This window comes from Somniosus microcephalus, chromosome 20 (assembly GCF_052327205.1).
Source record: "Somniosus microcephalus isolate GS21.2 chromosome 20, FLI_Smic_1.0, whole genome shotgun sequence".
Taxonomy (NCBI): Eukaryota; Metazoa; Chordata; class Chondrichthyes; order Squaliformes; family Somniosidae; genus Somniosus; species Somniosus microcephalus.
Window position 1 is genome coordinate 82,489,195 of NC_141006.1, and position 20,188 is coordinate 82,509,382.

The following is a 20,188-nucleotide window of genomic DNA, read 5'->3' on the forward strand; positions in this document are numbered from 1 at the left end:
GATCTTTGGATTAGAAAGGTATCTTTAGCTTTTCAAAATCAATCAATTTCTGTGCAGTGGGCAGGCAACCAAAATGTTAAGTTTTTACATGTTAGTAGATAAGGTGGGTTCCTTCACCTGTTTCCTTGAGATGGGCTTCGCACTTGATCATAACTAGAAATTACAACTTTGTCTGACTGCAGACATTAACATTTAAAATAAACTGTAGCACCCATCATAATAACATTACCCGAATTAATTTCTCAACACAAAGCATTGTCCCATTACAAGGAGACTGACCATCTCTTGTCCATCATATTCAATCTTAGCAAAAAGAGAACAGCTTCCAATTTTTGCCTTTAAAAAAACATGTGAAATAAAGTCAGAAATGTTTGTTTCTCACAGTGCACACATGCGAACACCGGGTGAGACGAGGATTGTGCTTGGTAGTCATTCCACCCATGGTTAAACAGCATGGTGACTTTGACAATCAAGTCTTGCATGTCAATTAACACTTGGGCAAGAGAGTGGAGGGTAATCAGACCTCATGGAACTGTATCCCACAAGGCATCGCACTGTTGGGAAAAGGGGGAAGGGTAGAAAATGCCAGGAAACATGGGGGAAAAATAGAGCATGAGTGGGGAAAAAAATCTCCGCTTACCTTACAGCCCTGGAAAATTTCCCTCAGCCAAGAGTGGCTCAACTTTAAACTAATAGGATTACCTCTTACATAGAAAGGTCAAATGGCCAGGTATCTTTAAAAAGGATGATTTGTATGACCAAGATCATCTCACAAGTCAGCAAGATATTTTTCAGGAATAAATGTGTAAAACTCCTAATAACACCACATCTTGCTTTACTTGGTGATGTGTTCTTTATTGAATGATTTCGGTTTCTACAAGGACTCAAAGCTGCAACAATAAATGGATTAATGAGCTGCTGCTGGATTGTAAGGCTCTCCTCCTATTTTTAGCTTAAAGCTATTTGAGCTCCTTGCTATAAACCCTTTCAGATAATGAGTCAAACACCAAGAGCTTATTCTGGTCGTCTGTGCAGTTGTAGGTTAATTAAGGGAGGCTTTTTTTTATTCATTTATGGGATCTGGGCGTCGCTGGCAAGTCCAACATTTATTGCCCATCCCTAATTGCCCTTGAGAAGGTGGTGCCTTCTTGAACCGCTGCAGTCCGTGTGATGAAGGTGCTCCCACAGTGCTGTTAGGGAGGGAGTTCCAGGATTTTGACCCAGCGACGAGGAAGTTACGACAATATACTTCCAAGTCAGTATGGTGTGTGACTTGGAGGGGAAGTTGGAGGTGGTGGTGTTCCCATGCGCCTGCTGCCCCTGTCCTTCTAGGTGGTAGAGGTCGCAGGTGTAGGAGGTGCTGCCAGAGAAGCCTTGGTGAGTTGCTGCAGTGCATCTTGTAGATGGTACACACTGCAGCCACGGTACGCCGGTGGTGGAGGGAGTGGATGTTTAAGGTGATAGAGTGGGTGCCAATCAAGTGGGCTGCTTTGTCCTGGATGGTATCGAGCTTCTTAAGTGTTGTTGGAGCTGCACTCATCCAGGTAAGTGAAGAGTATTCCATTGCACTCCTGACTTGTGCCTTGTAGATGGTAGAAAGTCTTTGGGGAGTCAGGAGGTGAGACACTCGCCGCAGAATACCTAGCCTCTGACCTGCTCTTGTTGCCACAGTAGTTATGTGGCTGGTCCAGTTAAGTTTCTGGCCAATGGTGACCCCCAGGATGTTGATGGTGGGGGATTCGGCAATGGTAATGCCATTGAATGTCAAGGGGAGGTGGTTAGACTCTCGCTTGTTGGCGATAGTCATTGCCTGGCACTTCTGTGGTGCAAAAATTACCTGCTACTTATTAGCCCAAGCCTGAACATCGTCCAGGTCTTGTTACATGTGGGCATGGACTGCTTCATTATCTGAGGAGTTGTGAATGGTGCTGCACACTGTGCAGTCATCAGCGAACATCCCCATTTCTGACCTTATGTTGGAGGGAAGGTCATTGATGAAGCAGCTGAAGATGGTTGGGCCTAGGACACTGCCCTGAGGAACTCCTGCAGCGATGTCCTGGGGCTGTGATAATTGACCTTCAACCACCACAAGCATCTTCCTTTGTGCTAGGTATGACTCCAGCCAGTGGAGAGTTTTCCCCCGATCCTGTGCCTTGCAGCTTCTGCTGTGCCTGCCATTGTGCAGAATCTCCGCTGACAGGTGAATGCAGCCAAAGTGCACCTCTCCTTAAGAGGAGCAGGCTGCCGTTAGATGGTGCCAGCAACACGCAAACTTGCCGGCTCCGATTAGGTGAACTGCCAATGAAGAGCGCGGGTAGCACGGGGAGCCCGCCTATTTTATTTTAATTAATGAGGGGCATGAATTTGGGGCCTTCTTTGTGGCCACGTGATCGGGCGTGCGTTCCAAGCGTTGCGCCCATTCTCCGCATGAAAAAGCACTTACAGCAACTTCTACCCCCATAACTCCAACTTCTGAGGAGGGAAGATATGTTGGGGAGAAACTCAGGGTGGAGCCTGGGGGAGGGGGACAATAGACAACAAGGAGAGGAGCATGGACAGGATGACATTCTCAAAGGAGGAGAATGTCCTGAGGAGCAGGAGTAGCGTTTAAAAAGTTTAGTACTTGATTTAGCTTATTAGTAAAATTGGCCATCTGGTGTTTACCATTGCGTAGGTGTGGTGATTATTCTTGTTTTATAAGAAGCATTGTAATTGGTTGCCTGTTTTCCTGCCTTGAGATATATGCTGTAAACTTATTGGTTAGTTGATTCCATGTGACCTGTGGTGGCCATCTTAAATTCAGTTTTCTACAGTTTGGTTGAGACTCGGTGCTCAACATGTACTTGCTGGTTTTTTAAGGTTAATAAAGCCTAGCTTTTGAAAGGCAATCTACTCTTTATTTCAGTAGGATTTGGCCAATGAGAATCCCTTGTACTTACTGTAACTTATGCTCTATTTAACAGAATGCTCTTCTCGGACTAACTCTCTCTTATTCCTGAGCATCTATTAGTACCGAGAGAGAGGCTTGGTTGCTGGGAATATGCCAAAATAACTTAATGAAAGTTGTCTAACAGTAGCCAAAGGAAACAGTCATACCTTTAATATGATTCCCAAACGACATGTAGCAACAACATTTGTACTGAATTCCATTACTCCTTGACCAGACCTGCACCTAGTACACGAGTCTCTGGCTGCTCAGCAGCCAGTTCAATGTATGATTATTCAAAATAACCAGGGTGTATTTGGACCTTCTCTATCTCTGTAACCTCCTCCAGCTCTACAACCCCCACCCCCAATCTCTACAGCCTAAGAATTGGTCCTGGGCGCTGGTGCAAAATGGGCAGTGTAGGATTGGCCGTACGTTATACGCAACACCTGATATTGCAGTCAGTGGAACTGAAGGTCAGGTGCTGCGTCTGTTAAAGGTGCTTTAATAATGCAAATTGTTGTGGTTGTTTTGCTGTTATTGACTTTAAACTGATCAACCTCCATCACCTCCAGTCCAGATCCAAGGTCGTCCCATCATCTGTCGTCGAATTACAGTATGCAGACGACGCTTGCGTCTGCGCTCACTCGGAGCTCCAACTCCAAACCATCGTCAACACCTTCACCGAAGCATACAAGAGCATGGTCTTACACTAAACATCCATAAGACAAAGGTCCTCTACCAACCTGCCCCCGCCACACAGTACTGCCCCCCGATTATCAAAATCCATGACAAGGCCTTGGACAATGTGGACCACTTTCCATACCTCGGGAGCCTACTGTCAACAAGGGCAGACGTCGATGATGAAGTCCAACACTGCCTTCAGTGTGCCAGTGCAGCCTTTGGTCGCCTGAGGAAGAGAGTGTTTGAAGACCAGGACCTCAAACCCGGCACTAAGCTCATGGTCTACAGAGCAGCAGTGATACCCACACTGCTGTATGCTTCAGAGACATGGACCATGTACAACAGGCACCTCAAAGCACTGGAGAGGTACCACCAACGCTGCCTCCACAAGATCCTGCAAATCCATTGGCAGGATAGGCGCACCAACGTTAGTGTTCCTGCTCAGGCCAACATCCCCAGCATCAAAGCTTTGACCACGCTCGATCAGCTCCGACGGACGGGCCACATCGTCCGCATGCCCAATACGAGACTCCCAAAACAAGTGCTCTACTCGGAACCCCGGCATGGCAAGAGAGCCCTAGGTGGGCAGAGGAAACACTTCAAGGACACCCTCAAAGCCTCCTTGAAAAAGTGCAACATCCCCACCGACACCTGGGAATCCCTGGCCCAAGACCACACAAAGTGAAGGAGAAGCATCCGGGAAGGCGCCAAACACCTCGAGTCTCTTCGCCGGGAGCAAGTGGAAGCCAAGCGCAAACAGCGGAAGGAGCACACGTCAACCCAAGCAATCCACCCACCCGCCCCTTCAACCATCATCTGCCCCACCTGTGACAGAGACTGTAGGTCCCGCATTGGACATCAGCCACCTGCGAACTCATTTTTAATGTGGAAGCAAGTCATCCTCGGTTCCGAGGGACTGCCTAAGAAGAAGAAGAAGAAGAAGAAGAAGAAGTTATTGACTCGAAGATGCAAACACCTTGAATGTGAAAGACTTGCTCTTCATCCTCCCCCGCTCCCAATTAACATTCTCCTTCAACATCCCCAGCATCGAGGTCGGTGTCGGGAGCAGCAGAGAGCGGCGGTACAGTGAGTGCTTAAACTCATTTCACGGGCTTTTTTACAAAGGCCAGTATCGGGAGGAGCAGAGAGCGGTGGTACAGTGAGTTTTTAAACTCACTTTCACTGGCTTTTTTACAGAGGCCGGTGTCGGGAGGGGCCTAGGACACTGCCCTGAGGAACTCCTGCAGTGATGTCATGTGATTGAGATGAATGACCTCCAACAACCACAGCCAACTTCCTTTGTGCTAGGTATGATTCCAACCAGTGGAGCGTTTTCCCCTTGATTCCCATTGACTTCAGTTTTGCTAGGGCTCCTTGACGCCACACTCGATCAAATGCTGCCTTGATGTCAAGGGCAGTCACTCTCACCTCACCTCTTGAGTTCAGCTCTTTTGTCCATGTTTGGACCAAGGCTGTAATGAGGTCAGGAGCTGAGTGGCCCTGGCGGAATCCAAAATGGGCGTCAGTTAGCAGGTTATTGCTGAGTAAGTGCCGCTTGATAGCACTGTCGATGACACCTTCCATCATTTTGCTGATGATTGAGAATAGACTGATGAGATGGTAATTGGCCGGGTCGGATTTGTCCTGCTTTTTGTAGACAGGACATACTTGGGCAATTTTCCACATTGCCGGGTAGATGCCAGTGTTGTAGCTGTACTGGAACAGCTTGGCTAGGGGTGCAGCTAGTTCTGGAGCACAAGTCTTCAGTACTATTGCCGGAATGTTGTCAGGGCCCATAGCCTTTGCAGTATCCAGTGTCTTCAGCCGTTTCTTGACATCACGTGGAGTGAATTGAATGGGCTGAAGACTGGCATCTGTGATGCTGGGGACCTCAGGAGGAGGCCGAGATGGATGCTAGTAACCAAGGGCTCTTAAGTATATCATTTAATTTTAGTGCAATTAGTGGTATTGATTTGATTTAAATTAATTTAAATGAATTAAAGGGTAAGTCACGGCAGGACAGCTTGGCCCCGTGGCATGCTCCTCCTGCACTATGTGGGAAATCAGGGACACTTCCTGTGTCCCTGACGACCATGTGTGCAGGAAGTGTATCCAACTGCAGCTACTGACAGACCGCATTGCGGCACTGGATCTGTGAATTGTAAGGTTCTCAAAATTCCCACATTCCCCCAAGATTATTAATAAAAGGGACCCTGTATGGACAATTTTAAAAGGGTACCCAAAAAGATGGCGTCCACACCTCATGACCAAAAGCCTGCAAGATTTTAAAAGCATGGACTCTGCAGCACAAGCAGGCAGCTTTGGGAAATCGAAACTTAAAATGCATTTCTGTGAAAAGGACTTTGTGTTTGAGAAAACCAGACAGCTAGGCAAACACTGAATATGCATTGCGTCAGATCAAGACAGATCAAATCCAGTTAGGCCTAAGCGCAAGGCCATTAGTTTGTCCGCATAAATAATTGGAAACAGCTCAAGGGAGCCACCAAGGCTGGACAGGCCGATTAAAATGCATTAATGGCAATATAACCCGGACATCGGGGCCATTAGGTGCGATAAACGGCCATCTAAAGCCAGTTAACTTAGATTGGTATAATCATTTAAAACAGCCCGCCAAAAGTTAAACAATGGACTGACCTGATTTGGTGCGCAGATAGGAGTATAATTGTAGGCCCTCTGTAGCTATCGCTCTCTTGCTCTTGCCCTGCTCTCTTGACTCCGGCCCCTTGGGCTGCTGCCGCTTGTACTCGTGCCCTGGCCTTGTGGCGGGTTCTCTTCTCGCTCCCCGCATTATTATAGTAACAGCCAAGGACATCCATACCAATCGCAGGTAGGGGAACGAGACCCGAGTCCAAAGTCATACAGGACACACAGACCGCAAAAAGGGTGAGACGAAACGAGACGAGACGAGGAGAGACGAAGAAGAAGGTTAAAACCCGACGAGAGCAGAGAAGGGCAGCGAAAGACACATTGGTAAAGAAACCAAACGCCTAGTTATAAGCTGGCGTTTGGGGAAGAATTTAGCAGTGAATGGACAGTAAGAATAAGTTGGTTATTGAGCACTGCGAATAAGCTGGCGTTAAACACGGGTGTCCACGCCACGACGAATATGCTGGCGTTTGACGCTCGGGTAGTAAAATCAAACCAGCAGTGAAGACCGCCAACCGCCCCATAATCGCAACGTTACCGCTGATGACCGCCCGAGGGAGAAGAAGAAGAGAACCCATCGCGACGAGATGACGACGGTAGCTGAGGAGATGGAAGGTGTGTCGCAGCAGCAGCTCCAGCACCGCGCCCTGAGACCACGTGGCGACGGAGTACCCCAGAGGACAGGAGACTAAACCTCAAAATTCGCAATTGTTAAAGCAACAAGCTTTGGATTGGTGAGCATGAATTCCTGGCCCCTCATAGCTTAATCTAGTTAGGTATAGGGGGTGGGATAAGTATAAGGGGATTGTTAATGTAGTTGTTTTTCCCTCGATGTGCCGTGTGTTCCCCATTCCCTGCATAAGTATAACTTTTGTATTTGCCTGTATTTTATACTTGTGACTTCTCATAAGACTGTGCTTTAGTTATGTTTTAATAAAATCTTGGTTTTTGTTACACCAAACCACTTGTCTACTCGATTTTCTGTATCGCCGCCTGTACCTAAGTCCGGTGTCTAGAACCCAGGGGTGTGGGAGCGATTCGAACCGCTCACAGACAGTCAGGGGCATAACTGACTGGGCGCATGCGCCACCCGCCACCCCCTACAGAATGGATACATACTGGAGCATTCGCGATGCTGAGGACATCGTGGATAGCACATTTAGGGAGTTGGTCACATCGCAGATAAAGGCTGCACAGTCAGGAAGGGAATGGGTGACCACCAGGCAGAGTAGTAGGTGCAGGCAGGTAGTGCAGAGGTCCCCTGTGGCCATCCCCCTCTCAAACAGATATACCACTTTGGATATTGTTGAGGGAGATGGCTTATCAGGGGAAGGCAGCAGTAGCCAACTTCCTGGCACCATGGATGGGAGGGAGGATGGGAGGAAAAAGAGCGGGAGAGCTATAGTGATAGGGGATTCTATTGTAAGGGGAATAGATAGGCAATTCTGCGGCCGCAAATGAGACTCCAGGATGGTATGTTGCCTCCCTGGTGCAAGGGTCAAGGATGTCTCGGGGTGGCTGCAGGGCATTCTGGAGGGGGAGGGTGAACAACCAGTTGTCGTGGTGCATATAGGTACCAACAATATAGGTAAAACCGGGATGAGGTCCTAAAAGCTGAATATAGGGAGTTAGGAGGTAAATTAAAAAATAGGACCTCAAAGGTAGTAATCTCAGGATTGCTACCAGTGCCACGTGCTAGTCAGAGTAGAAATAGAAGGATATTTCAGATGAATACGTGGCTAGAGGAATGGTGCAAGGGGGAGGGATTCAAATTCCTGGGACATTGGAACCTGTTCTGGGGGAGGTGGGACCAGTACAAACTGGACGGTTTGCACCTGGGCGGGACTGGGACTGATGTCCTAGGGGGAGTGTTTGCTAGTGCTGTTGGGGAGGGTTTAAATTAAAATGGCAGGGGGTTGGGAACCTGTGCAGGGAGACAGAGGAAAGAGAAGCAAGGATAGAAACAAAAGACAGGAAGGAGAAAAGCAATAGTCGAAGGCAGAGAAATCAAGGGTGTAAATCAAACAGGGCTACAGTAAATAATAATTCTAAAAGGACTAAGGGCTAAAAATTCAGTTTGGGGCGCCAAGCTCGCCTGGGCGCCGGAATTACCGCTGCGTGCTGAGCCACTTACGCCATCTGGATATTCAGTTTCTGCGCCCCAAATGGAAGCGGGCCGCTAAACGAGGCTTCCCGCGCCCCACTTGGGGCGCTGAAACTGAATATCGGCGCGCTAAGGGCCGCAGCGCCACACGCTGCGGCACGGCACGCTGCGGTACTGCAGGCCTTCCTCCCACTGTTAAGGGGGAGGTGCCTGCAACAGCGCGATCCCCGCTCGCGAGTGCCGGCAAATGAGCCCGGCACCAAGGAGAAGTGCCGGGCTCTCGGGAAACAGCCGGCAATGCCGCGGGGGGGGGGGTGGTGGTGTAGGAGGCCGGGGACAGAGGTGCGGGCAGGCGGGTGCCGAAAAAGCGGCCGGCCGCACCTCCACCTTAACTAGCGCCACTACCGCCACAGGTAGGCCCCTGTGTACCGGTCGCTATTTGCGGCCGGCGCGGAGGAGGCAGGCGCGACCAAATATGGCCATCGGGGCGATAGCGGGGCGCTGCGCACACCGATGACGTCATCGGTGGCGGCGCAGTGCTACAGGCTAACGCCGCCATTAGCGCCCCGCTAAATATCGCGGTAGGTGTGGCCAGTGGCGCAAAAGCCACTGAGTGCCCTCTTTGGGTGCAAACTGGTGGCGCAGGCCACTGAATTTCTAGGCCTAAGAGTGTTAAAAAAACAAGCCTGAAGGCTTTGTGTCTTAATGCAAGGAGTATTCGTAATAAGGAGGATGAATTAGCTGCGTAAATAGATGTAAACGGATATGATGTAATTGGAATTACGGAGACTTGGCTCCAGGGCGACCAAGGCTGGGAATTCAACACCCAGGGGTATTCAATATTCAGGAAGGACAGGCAAAAAGGAAAAGGAGGTGGGGTAGCATTGCTGGTTAAAGAGGAGACTAACACAATAGTAAGGAAGGATATTAGCTCTGATGATGTGAAATCTGTATGGGTAGAGCAGAGAAATACCAAGGGGCAGAAAACATTAGTAGGAGTTGTATGCAGACCCCCAAACAGTAATGCTGAGGTTGGGGATGGCATTAAATGCGAAATTAGAGATGCGTGCAATAAGGGCACAGCAGTTATCATGGGTGACTTTAATCTACATATAGATTGGGCTAACCAAATTAGTAACAATACTGTGGAGGAGGAATTCCTAGAGTGTATACGGGATGGTTTCCTGGACCAATATGTTGAGGAACCAACTAGAGATCAGGCCATCTTAGACTGGGTATTATGTAATGAGAAAGGATTAATTAGCAATCTTGTTGTGCGAGGCTCCTTGGGGAGGAGTGATCATAATATGATAGAATTCTTCATTAAGATGGAGAGTGAAGTGTTTGACTCAGAGATTGGGTACTGAATTGAAACAAAGAAAACTATGATGATATGAGGTGCGAGTTGGCTAGGATGGATTGGGGAACATTACTTAAAGGGTTGATGGTGGATAGGCAATGTCAAACATTTAAAGATCGCATGGATGAACTACAGAATTTGTTCATCCCTGTTTGGCATAAATTAAAACAAAAAAGGTGACTCAACCGTGGCTAACAAGGGAAATTAAGGGTAGCATAAGATCTAAGGAGAGGACATATAAATTGGCCAGAAAAAGGAGCAAAACTGAGGATTGGGAGCAGTTTAGGATTCAGCAAAGGAGGACAAAGGGATTAATTAAGAGGGGGAAAATAGAATATGAGAGTAAGCTTGCAGAGAACATAAAAACTGACTGTAATAGCTTCTATAGACATGTGAAGAGAAAAAGATTGGTGAAGTCAAGCGTAGGTCCCTTGCAGTCAGAATCAGGGGAATTTATAGTGGGGAACAAAGAAATGTCTGACCAATTAAATACATACTTTGGTTCTGTCTTCACAAAGCAGGACACAAATAACCTTCCAGAGATTTCGGGGAACATAGGGCCTAATGAGCGAGAGGAATTGAATGAAATCAGTATTTGTAGGGAAATGGTGTGAGGGAAATTGACGGGATTGAAGGCCGATAAATCCCCAGGGCCCGATAATCTACATCTTAGGGTACTTAAGGAAGTGGCCCTAGAAATAATAGATGCATTGCTGGTCATCTTCCAAAATTCTATAGACTCTGGAATAGTTCCCATGGATTGGAGGGTAGCTAATGTAAACCCACTATTTAAAAAAGGTGGTAGAGAGAAAACGGGGAATTATAGACCGGTAAGCCTGACATCGGTAGTGGCGACAATGCTAGAGTCCATTATAAAAGATGTACAGGAAACTCTTTGGTATCCGGCACCGATGGGACCGCCGTGTTGCTGGTTGATCAAAAATTCCGGATGACGGAGAGGGTTATCTACCTAGGCTATTTTTAACAAAGAAAAATAAAAAAATCTAGAAATGTGCAGTATACAGTAATTGGGTACTCACCTACAGAATGTTGTGTTAAATGGATGGTGGAAGATTCTTGATTAAGTACAGTACTGCCAGTTGAGGGTAATGCAATGCAATGACTACCAGCAGCGTAGGAGACACACAGTACCCCTGTAAAATGGTGGATCAGAAGAGACTACCGGCAGCGCGGGAGAGTCAGACTCCTGTTACAGGGGTATTGAGGTGTTCCAACTTCCGACAGCGCCAAGACACCGAGTAGTGGCAGTTTGGAGAACTACCACCACTGACTAACTCGGCCACCGCGGGAGACTCGGACTCGGCAACATTGCCAGTTATTGAGGTGTTGTTTTCAGAGTAAGAATTTTGCCGGTTAATAGAGAATTCCGGATATTTAGGTGCCGTTTAAATGAGATTTTCCTGTAATAGCAGAGCACTTGGAAAACAGTGACAGGATCGGACAAAGTCAACATGGATTTACAAAAGGTAAATCTTGCTTGATTAATCTACTGGAATTTTTTGAGGATGTAACTGGTAGAATAGATAAGGGAGTACCAGTGGATGTGGTGTATTTGGACTTTCAGAAGGCTTTCGATAAGGTCCCACATAAGAGATCGGCATGCAAAGTTAAGGCACACATGGAATTGGGGGTAAGGTACTGACTTGGATAGAGAACTGGTTGGCAGACAGGAAACAAAGAGTTGGGATAAACGGGTCTTTTTCCGAGTAGCAGGCAGTGACTAGTGGGGTACCACAGGGGTCGGTGCTAGGACCCCAGCTATTCACAATATATATTAATGATCTAGACAAGGGAACTAGATGTAATATCTCCAAGTTTGCAGACGACACAAAGCTGGGTGGGCATGTGTGCTTTGAGGAGGATGCAGAGAAACTCCAGTATGGTTTGGAGAGGTTGGGTGATTGGGCAGATGCATGGCAGATGCAGTATAATGTGGATAAATGCGAAGTTATCCACTTTGGTGGCAAAAGCAGGAAGACAGATTATTATCTGAACGGCAATAGATTGGGAAAAGGGGAAGTGCAACAAGACCTGGGTGTCCTTGTGCACCAGTCACTGAAGGTAAGCATACAGGTGCAGCAGGCGGTTAAGAAGGCAAATGGTATGTTGGCCTTCGTAGCGAGTGGGTTCGAATACAGGAGCAAGGATGTCTTGCTGCAGTTGTACAGGGCCTTGGTGAGACCACACCTTGAGTATTGTGTGCAGTTTTGGTCGCCTTATCTGAGGAAGGATGTTCTTGCCATGTAGGGAGTGCAGTGAAGATTCACCAGACTGATACCTGGGATGGCGGGAATGACGTATGAAGAGAGATTGAGTCTGTTAAGTCCGTGAATGATTGAGACACGGACTAGCAGGAGAGAAACAAACAAGTCTTTACTGGTGAAAGGCATAAACGAAACTAACCAACAGAGGCTCTCTAGCGCCTTTTATAGAGGGGTGGTCACTGCCGGTATTGCAGTCTGAGACCAGTTATTCTCTTAAAGGTACATACACAACAATTCCTCCCCTTTTAGATAAACAGTACATAACATTCATTTAACACTAATGATAACGAATTACAATCACAATTACTGTTGCTAGATACATTGGTTAAGTTTAAGCAATTATAAGTTCAGTCTTTGAGGAGGCTTCCTGATTCTGTCTGGATAACGCCTCTTTGGAATATCAGGTTCTTCTGGCAATGTTGAGTCGAAATCAATGTCGTTGTTTGGTTCATCTGCTTCCAATATTACCGGTTCTGCGGTAGCTGCAATTGGAACGTCGATTTCATTACCAGGTGTATCAGATCGTGGTGTGGAGTTGATGTTTTCCAGTGACTCTAGAATCTGGTCAGCATGGTGTCTTACAATGCTCTCCCCAATGTCCACGGTATACATGAGAGGTCCTTGTCGTGTACAAATCATTCCTGGCTGCCATTTCTCAGTGCGGTAGTCCCGGGCCAAAACTGGTTGACCTATCTTAAAACTCCTGGTCGGCCTTTCATTCATATTCTGAAACTGCCTGTTCTCCACATCTCTTCAGACGTTTGGCTTAACCAAATCCAAGCGGCATCGTAGTCTTCGATTGAAGAACATCATGGCTGGAGTTTGGTTGGTAACCGCATGTGTCGCATTCCGGTAGGCAAACAAGAAGTTGTCCACCTTGTGTTGTAGGGGTATATCTTCATTACACATTGCCTTGATAGCCTTCTTGAATGTTTGGACAAACCTCTCGGCCAATCCATTAGTGGCTGGATGATATGGGGCAGATGTGTAATGCTTAACACCATTGTTCTTTAAGAACCTCCGGAACTCTTCAGACACAAACTGTGGTCCATTGTCAGAGCAAATCTGTTCAGGCAGCCCATTCCTGGCGAATATGGTTCGTAAAACTGCGATAGTTTTTTCCTTGGTGGTTGAGGACATTTTTATTACCTCTGGCCACTTTGAATGTGCATCCACCGCAATTAAAAACATCGAGTCCATGAAGGGACCAGCAAAATCAATGTGCACCCTTTGCCATGGAGATGAGGGCCACTCCCATGGATACAGAGGAGCTTGTGGTGGGGCGTTTTGGACCTTCTGGCATCCTGCACAGCTCTTGGTCATCTCTTCGATTTCTCTATCGATTCCCGGCCACCACACAAACACTCTGGCTAAGCTCTTCATTTTTACCCCACCCAGATGACCCTCATGAAGCTCATTGAGCACTCTATCCGTCAACTTAGGTGGAATTACTACTCTGGATCCACACATCAAGGTTCCTCTGCACACTGACAGCTGTTCTCTTCTTGACGAAAATGCTGGCAGCAGTGGTTCGCCATGTGCTGGCCATCCCTTCACCGTTAAATCATAGACCCGTGATAGTGTCGGGTCATTCTGTGTTTCCTTTTCTATGTTTGCATTCGTCACAGGGAGACATTCGACTATGGTCGAGTGGAATAACGCCATTGGATCCACTGCAAGGTCTTCTTCTTCCACCTTCGGCAACGGTAGACGTGACAATCCATCAGCATTTCCATGCTGTTTAGTTCCCCTGTACTCGATGTCATATTGGAGTGCCCCTAGGAAAAGGGACCATCTCTGCAGCCGTTGTGCTGTCATTATCGGTACGCCCTTCTGAGGGTTGAAAATGGAGACAAGAGGTTGATGATCGGTTAGTAGAGTAAATTTTTGACCGTGCAGATAGTGATTGAACTTCTTCACCCCCCACACTAGGCTGAGGGCCTCTCTGTCAATCTGGGCGTAGTTACGCTCGGCAGAAGTTAACGAGCGTGACGCAAAAGCTATCGGCCTCTCCAAACCATCAAGGAATTTATGTGACAGTACCGCCCCAATGCTATAGGGAGACGCATCACACGCCAGCCTGATTGGCAGTGCTGGGTTGTAGTGAGCCAATACTTCCTTCGAAGTGATTAAGTCCTTACTCTTCTGAAAAGCACGTTTACAATCATCGCTCCATTTCCATGCTACCCCCGTTCGTAGCAGGGCGTTCAGTGGATGCAGAATTGTCGACAAATTCGGCAAAGACTTATGATAGTAATTCACCAACCCGAGGAATGACCTCAGTTGCGACACATTTTCAGGCGCTGGGGCCTTAACAACCGCTTCAATTTTTTCAGGGGACTTATGCAACCCCTCTTCATCAATCACGTGGCCACAATACGATATCTGTTTCTTAAAAAATTCGCACTTGGGGCGGTTGGCTCGCAGCCCATGTTCCCGTAGTCTAGTGAGCACCTGTTCTAGGTTGTTAAGGTGTTCACTGTCATCTTCACCTGTTACAAGGATGTCGTCCAAGTAACACTGAGTCCCTGGAATCCCTTGCAGGACTTGTTCCATCGCTCTTTGCCATATCGCCGGAGCCGATGCTACTCCGAATACCAATCGATGATATTGGTAAAGACCTTTGTGAGTGTTTATCGTGAGATACTTCCTAGAGGACTCTTCAACCTCCATCTGCAAATATGCTTGTGCTAGGTCAATTTTTGTAAAACGCTTCCCTCCAGACAGTGAGGCGAAGATGTCTTCTATCCTTGGAAGAGGATATTGTACTTTGTGAAGGACAGGGTTCACTGTCACCTTGAAATCCCCACAGATGCGAATCTTCCTTGGCTCTCCGGACTTATTGCTTAACATTTTTTTCATGACAGGAACGATGGGTGTCGCCCACTCGCTCCAGTCGACCTTAGACAACACGCCCGCCTTCTCCCGATTCTCCAGCTCTGCCTCGACGGCTGGACGAATTGCATATGGTACCGGTCTCGCTTTGAAAAACTTGGGAACTGCATTCCCTTCTATTTTTAACGAGGCGGTTACGCCTTTAAGCGTGCCCAGTTCTTGTTGAAATACCTCTTTGGCGTTAGCTAAGATTGTTGACAATCGTTCAGGAGTGACGTCTTCATCTTTTTTACCGTCCACCGTCATTGCATGAATGGAATGCCAATCTAAGCTTATCTTCCTGATCCATTCCCGTCCCAATAACAGTGGTCCACCATTTGGCAGTATGTAGAGATACAATTTCCGTATTTTCTTGCCATTGTATTCGACAGGCACCCTTATTTTTCCTCTGGGGTATACTTTTTGCCCCGTATACGTCGTCAAGACGATGGATGTCTCTCTCAAGGGTATGTGTGAAAATAGCCGCTCATAGTCTCGTCGATTCATGACGGTTAGCGCTGATCCTGTATCCAATTCCATTTTAACTTGGGACCCTGCTATCGTGAGGGTGACCCAAATGGTTCGGTGATCCTCTTTTGCGATTACATTGTGAAGTTTGAGACAGCTTAATCTCCTGTTCTCGGATTCACTATCGCTCATCTGGTCTTCGGAACTACTGTCTGTCATCTTTTGTACTTTCTTGTACGGTTCCTTAGTAGCCTTTTTGTTGTCGCTGGTCTTCTTCCCAGACCTACAAACTCATGCAATGTGTCCAATCTTCCCGCATTGTCTGCATGTTTTGTCTTTGGAACAGCAGTCCTTCTGGTCATGGTTAGTTCTGCCGCAGCGATAACATTTTGCAAATCCCCGTGTCATTTCGTGGGTGCTGTATTCCTGTGGTTTTTGTTGAATTTCTGCAGCTCCCCTGGCTGCTGCTTCATATGATACTGCCACGCTGAAAGCCTTATCTAGCGTCAGCTCTTTTTTTGCGAGTAACTTCTTCTGTGTTCCTTCGCTCAGGAGTCCACAGACAAATTTGTCCTGTAGGGTATCTGCCAGTCCTGCTCCGAACTGGCAGTGCTTTGATAGCTTGCGTAGTTCCGAAAGATACTCAGCATTGCTCTCATCTTTGTGCTGAGTTCTCCTGTGGAATTTAAATCTTTCTGCTATCAACAGCGGTGCAGGGTTGAAGTGCTCCTGTAGAACAGCAACAATTTCATTAAAACTCTTCGCCTTCGGTTTGGCTGGAGTAATCAGATCCCGCAATAGGCCGTACATTCTAGCGCCCATTACGTTTAGCAATATTGATGCTTTTTTCCCCTCCGCTATTTCACTTGCCTCGAAATATACCTCGACTCTTTCCACATACGTGGTGCAGTCCTCTAATGTATTATCAAAAGCAGTGATACAGCCAGTCTTCGGCATCTTGCAAATCTAAAATGGCGCCTCCCGTGCTTTGCCTTCTTCTCTGATTTAACAAAATGGCGCCTCCCGCGCTTTTCCTTCTTCCCCGCTGTTGTTAGCGCTGCTTTCCACGGTTTCTTGCGCGTATTGTTTTTCTTTTATTATTTTCCCGTCGTGGAGCGGACCCTCTGGAACACTTCCCTCCCTCTTCTGAGGTCCGAACGCTGCCCAGCTTCGAAACACCGGCCGCGCCCTGTATGCTCCACCCTCTCTCTCTCTCCTTGCTTCCCGACTCGCTGCCCGGCCCCGTTGCAGCCCAGGAAGGATCAGAGCACTACCTGCCACCAGCCCGATTAGCTGGGAAACCACGGACCGAGGAACCCAGCCTGGCTCTGGAAAGTCGCTCCTGCAAAGCCTTGAACCCGATGATTGACGGTCGACGCCCGTTCCTCGAGTTTCAATGGACTCTATTTTTTTTTCTTCTTCTTCCGACCTTCAACGTCGCCGGAGCTGCTGCTGAGTTGCAGGTAAGTTCTTTCTAACTCGTCGCCAGTGTTAAGTCCGTGAATGATTGAGACACGGACTAGCAGGAGAGAAACAAACAAGTCTTTACTGGTGAAAGGCATAAACGAAACTAACCAACAGAGGCTCTCTAGCGCCTTTTATACAGGGGTGGTCACTGCCGGTATTGCAGTCTGAGACCAGTTATTCTCTTAAAGGTACATACACAACAGTGTCGATTAGGCTTATATTTGCTAGAGTTTAGAAGAATGAGAGGGGATCTCATTGAAACTTATAAAATTCTAACAGGACTAGACAGACTAGATGTAGGAAGGATGCTCCCGATGGTGGGGGAGTCCAGAACCAGGGGTCACAGTCTAAGGACAAGGGGTAAGCCATTTAGGACTGAGATGAGGAGGAATTTCTTCACCCAGAGAGTGGTGAACCTGTGGAATTCTCTACCACAGAAGGCAGTTGAGGCCAACTTATTAAATATATTCAAGAAGGAGTTAGATATATTTTTTAAGGCTAAAGGGATCAAGGGATATGGGGAGAAGGCAGGGACAGGGTACTGAATTTGGATGATCAGCCATGATCTCATTGAATGGCGGAGCAAGCTCAAGGGGCCAAATGGCCGACTCCTGCTCCTATCTTCTATGTTTCTATGTTTCAAAGACTCACAGACATCCAGGATAAGAGACATTGTTTAGGGCCAAACCAGGTGAGGCACTGCCACATCTAATATTGTCACAGACTCCCTAATCTAAACACTTTAACCAACTGTATTTTTTATTAGTTAAGTTTTATTAATAATAAGCTATGAGAGTGCAATAGAACATTAATGAACTGCTACTAAAGTTGAAATCATGAACCAATATTTCTACATAAGGAAACATGCGTGTGTTCAAACAAAAGATTGTGCATGTGGGAAGGGCCCGTTGCCATGGTAGCAACTGGATAATTTGGTTTGGCAAACTCAAAATTTTACAATCAAAGTTTGCCAAAGGGAGATGTGTGCAACCAACTCTATAGCGATGAGAATTTGTGGAATTTGAGTTGGGATGTTGGTTAAAAAATGGCATTGGGTGAGACTGACAGTGATATCGTATATGATCTTAAACAAAAGGCTTTTTTCTCTTAGATCTCAAGAGGAGAAGGGTACAATTGTTAAACAAGGCAGGATAACACCAGCACTACAAGTCATGAATCATAGAATCATAGAAAATTACAGCACAGAAGGAGGCCATTCAGCCCATCTTGTCTGTGCTGGCCGACAAAGAACTATCCAGCCTAATCCCACTTTCCAGCTGTTGGTCCATAGCCCTGTAGGTTACGGTACATCAAGTGCATATCCAAGTACTTTTTAAATGTGATGAGGGTTTCTGCCTCGACCACCCTTTCAGGCAGTGAGTTCCAGACTCCCACCACCCTCTGGGTGAAAAAATGTCTCCTCAACTCCCCTCTAAACCTCCTACCAGTTACTTTAAATCTCTGCCCCCTAGTTATTGACCTCTCTGCTAAGGGAAATAGGTCCTTCCTATCCACTCTATCTAGGCCCCTCATAATTTTATACACCTCAATTAAATCTCCCCTCAACCTCCTCTATCCCAAAGAAAACAACCCCAGCCTATCCAATTTTTCCTCATAGCTAAAATTCTCCAGCCCAGGCAACATGAAGAATGACAGAAAGACATTGAGGCAATTTCAGACCTCCGACTATGAAAATAATGAATGGTTAACTGTCAGCACCGTAAATAACAGGCTATAGCATGTGTCTCAACCTGTCTTAAATGTCACCAGCCACCACAGGCTCTGACTTCTTTCAGCTTAATTTGTATTGTTCATGATGTCACATCCTCTGTGGTTACTGAAGATCGATTAACATTTCCGCAGGGCTTTTTCTGCATTTGGAAAGTACATTTGTTGACAGGGATGAACGGATGCAGGCTGTAGGATTGTCTTGAGGTAGTCAGCCTCTTTTAAAAAAGCTTAGTTTAATTTTCCCATTAATTGAAATAAAAGGACAGGATCAGTGTCAACTGCCAACACTCACTTCTTGTCTAGGCTTACAAATTAGGAATGCCCGCTTGGGTAAGGTACTGGAGGATGCCGGGTTCCTGGGGAAGCACACCCAGCAAGCAGTCAACACCTTTAGGAGAGGAGGAGAGAAAGTTGGTAGAAAAAGGAGGGGGGAATCTCGTTAAAGTAAAATGAGCCTGATGTTCCTTGTACAAAAAGAAAATACTGCAGATGCTGGAAATCTGAAATAAAAACAGAAAATGCTGGAGATACTCAGCAGGTCAGGCAGCATCTGTGAAGAGAGAAACAGAGTTAACGTTTCAGGTCCCACAAACTGGAAAAAAGCAGGAAATGGAACAGATTTTTAAGCAAGTTTAGGGGCTGGGAAAGCGGGGAGGGATGAAAGAACAAAAGGGAAGGTCTGTGATAGGATAGAAGGCAGAAGAGGTTAAGAGACATTAAGAGATATTCAAGGCAAGAGGAGATGGTAATGGGACAGGTTCAGAAACAAAGGATGGTGTTCCTTGTGTTCTGTGGGAGCTCTTTCTGTGCCTGACATCAACAGTCACATTTATCAATTGACGTGTGATGATGGGCTCATTGTGACACAATCGCCAGGGTTTAATCTGCAGTGGCTTACTGGGAAATAATACTGCTCCATACACGATACTGTTATAACATCACCAATACAAAATAAACAAATGGTTTATAGTACGATGCTGCTAAGCAAGTTGTCCCAGTGGCTTTTAAATCTGTTCCATTTCCTGCTTTTTTCCAGTTCTGATGAAAGGTCTTCGACCTGAAACGTTGACCCTGTTTCTCTCTCCACGGATGCTGCCGGACCTGCTGAGTTTTTCCAGCATTTTCTGTGGTTTTATAATATGGTTGTGTGAATTGAAGGTCAAGGTGGGGCATTAAGTCAAATCACCAGACTAAGAGAAGGAATAGAACACTATCGGAAAAACAACTGACCAATTCTATACCTACTGAAATAAATTCCTTTCAGATGTCACAACGGCGGAAGGTTAGCAGCCCTCTCCCTTCTTATAACGCAGGCAACCATTAAACTGGGAGGGCTAAAAATTAAATGGGGTCATTGGAAAGGGAGCAAGTTACATTTTTAATTTTCCTTATGTACCATCGGTCAACATTAAAATCCCCCAAACACAAAGGGTTATTCCTTGTGTTATTTTTAACAAATTGGTTGACAGGCTCTGAAATGACTGTTTTAATTTTAAACAGGTTAATGACTTTTTTTAGCGTGGGAATTTCATGCAAACGCATTATCCAATTTATTTCAAAAATACTGCAAATAATTTTTTTTTAATGAAGCAGCCATTGCAACTTTGGAGAAAAAAACTGAT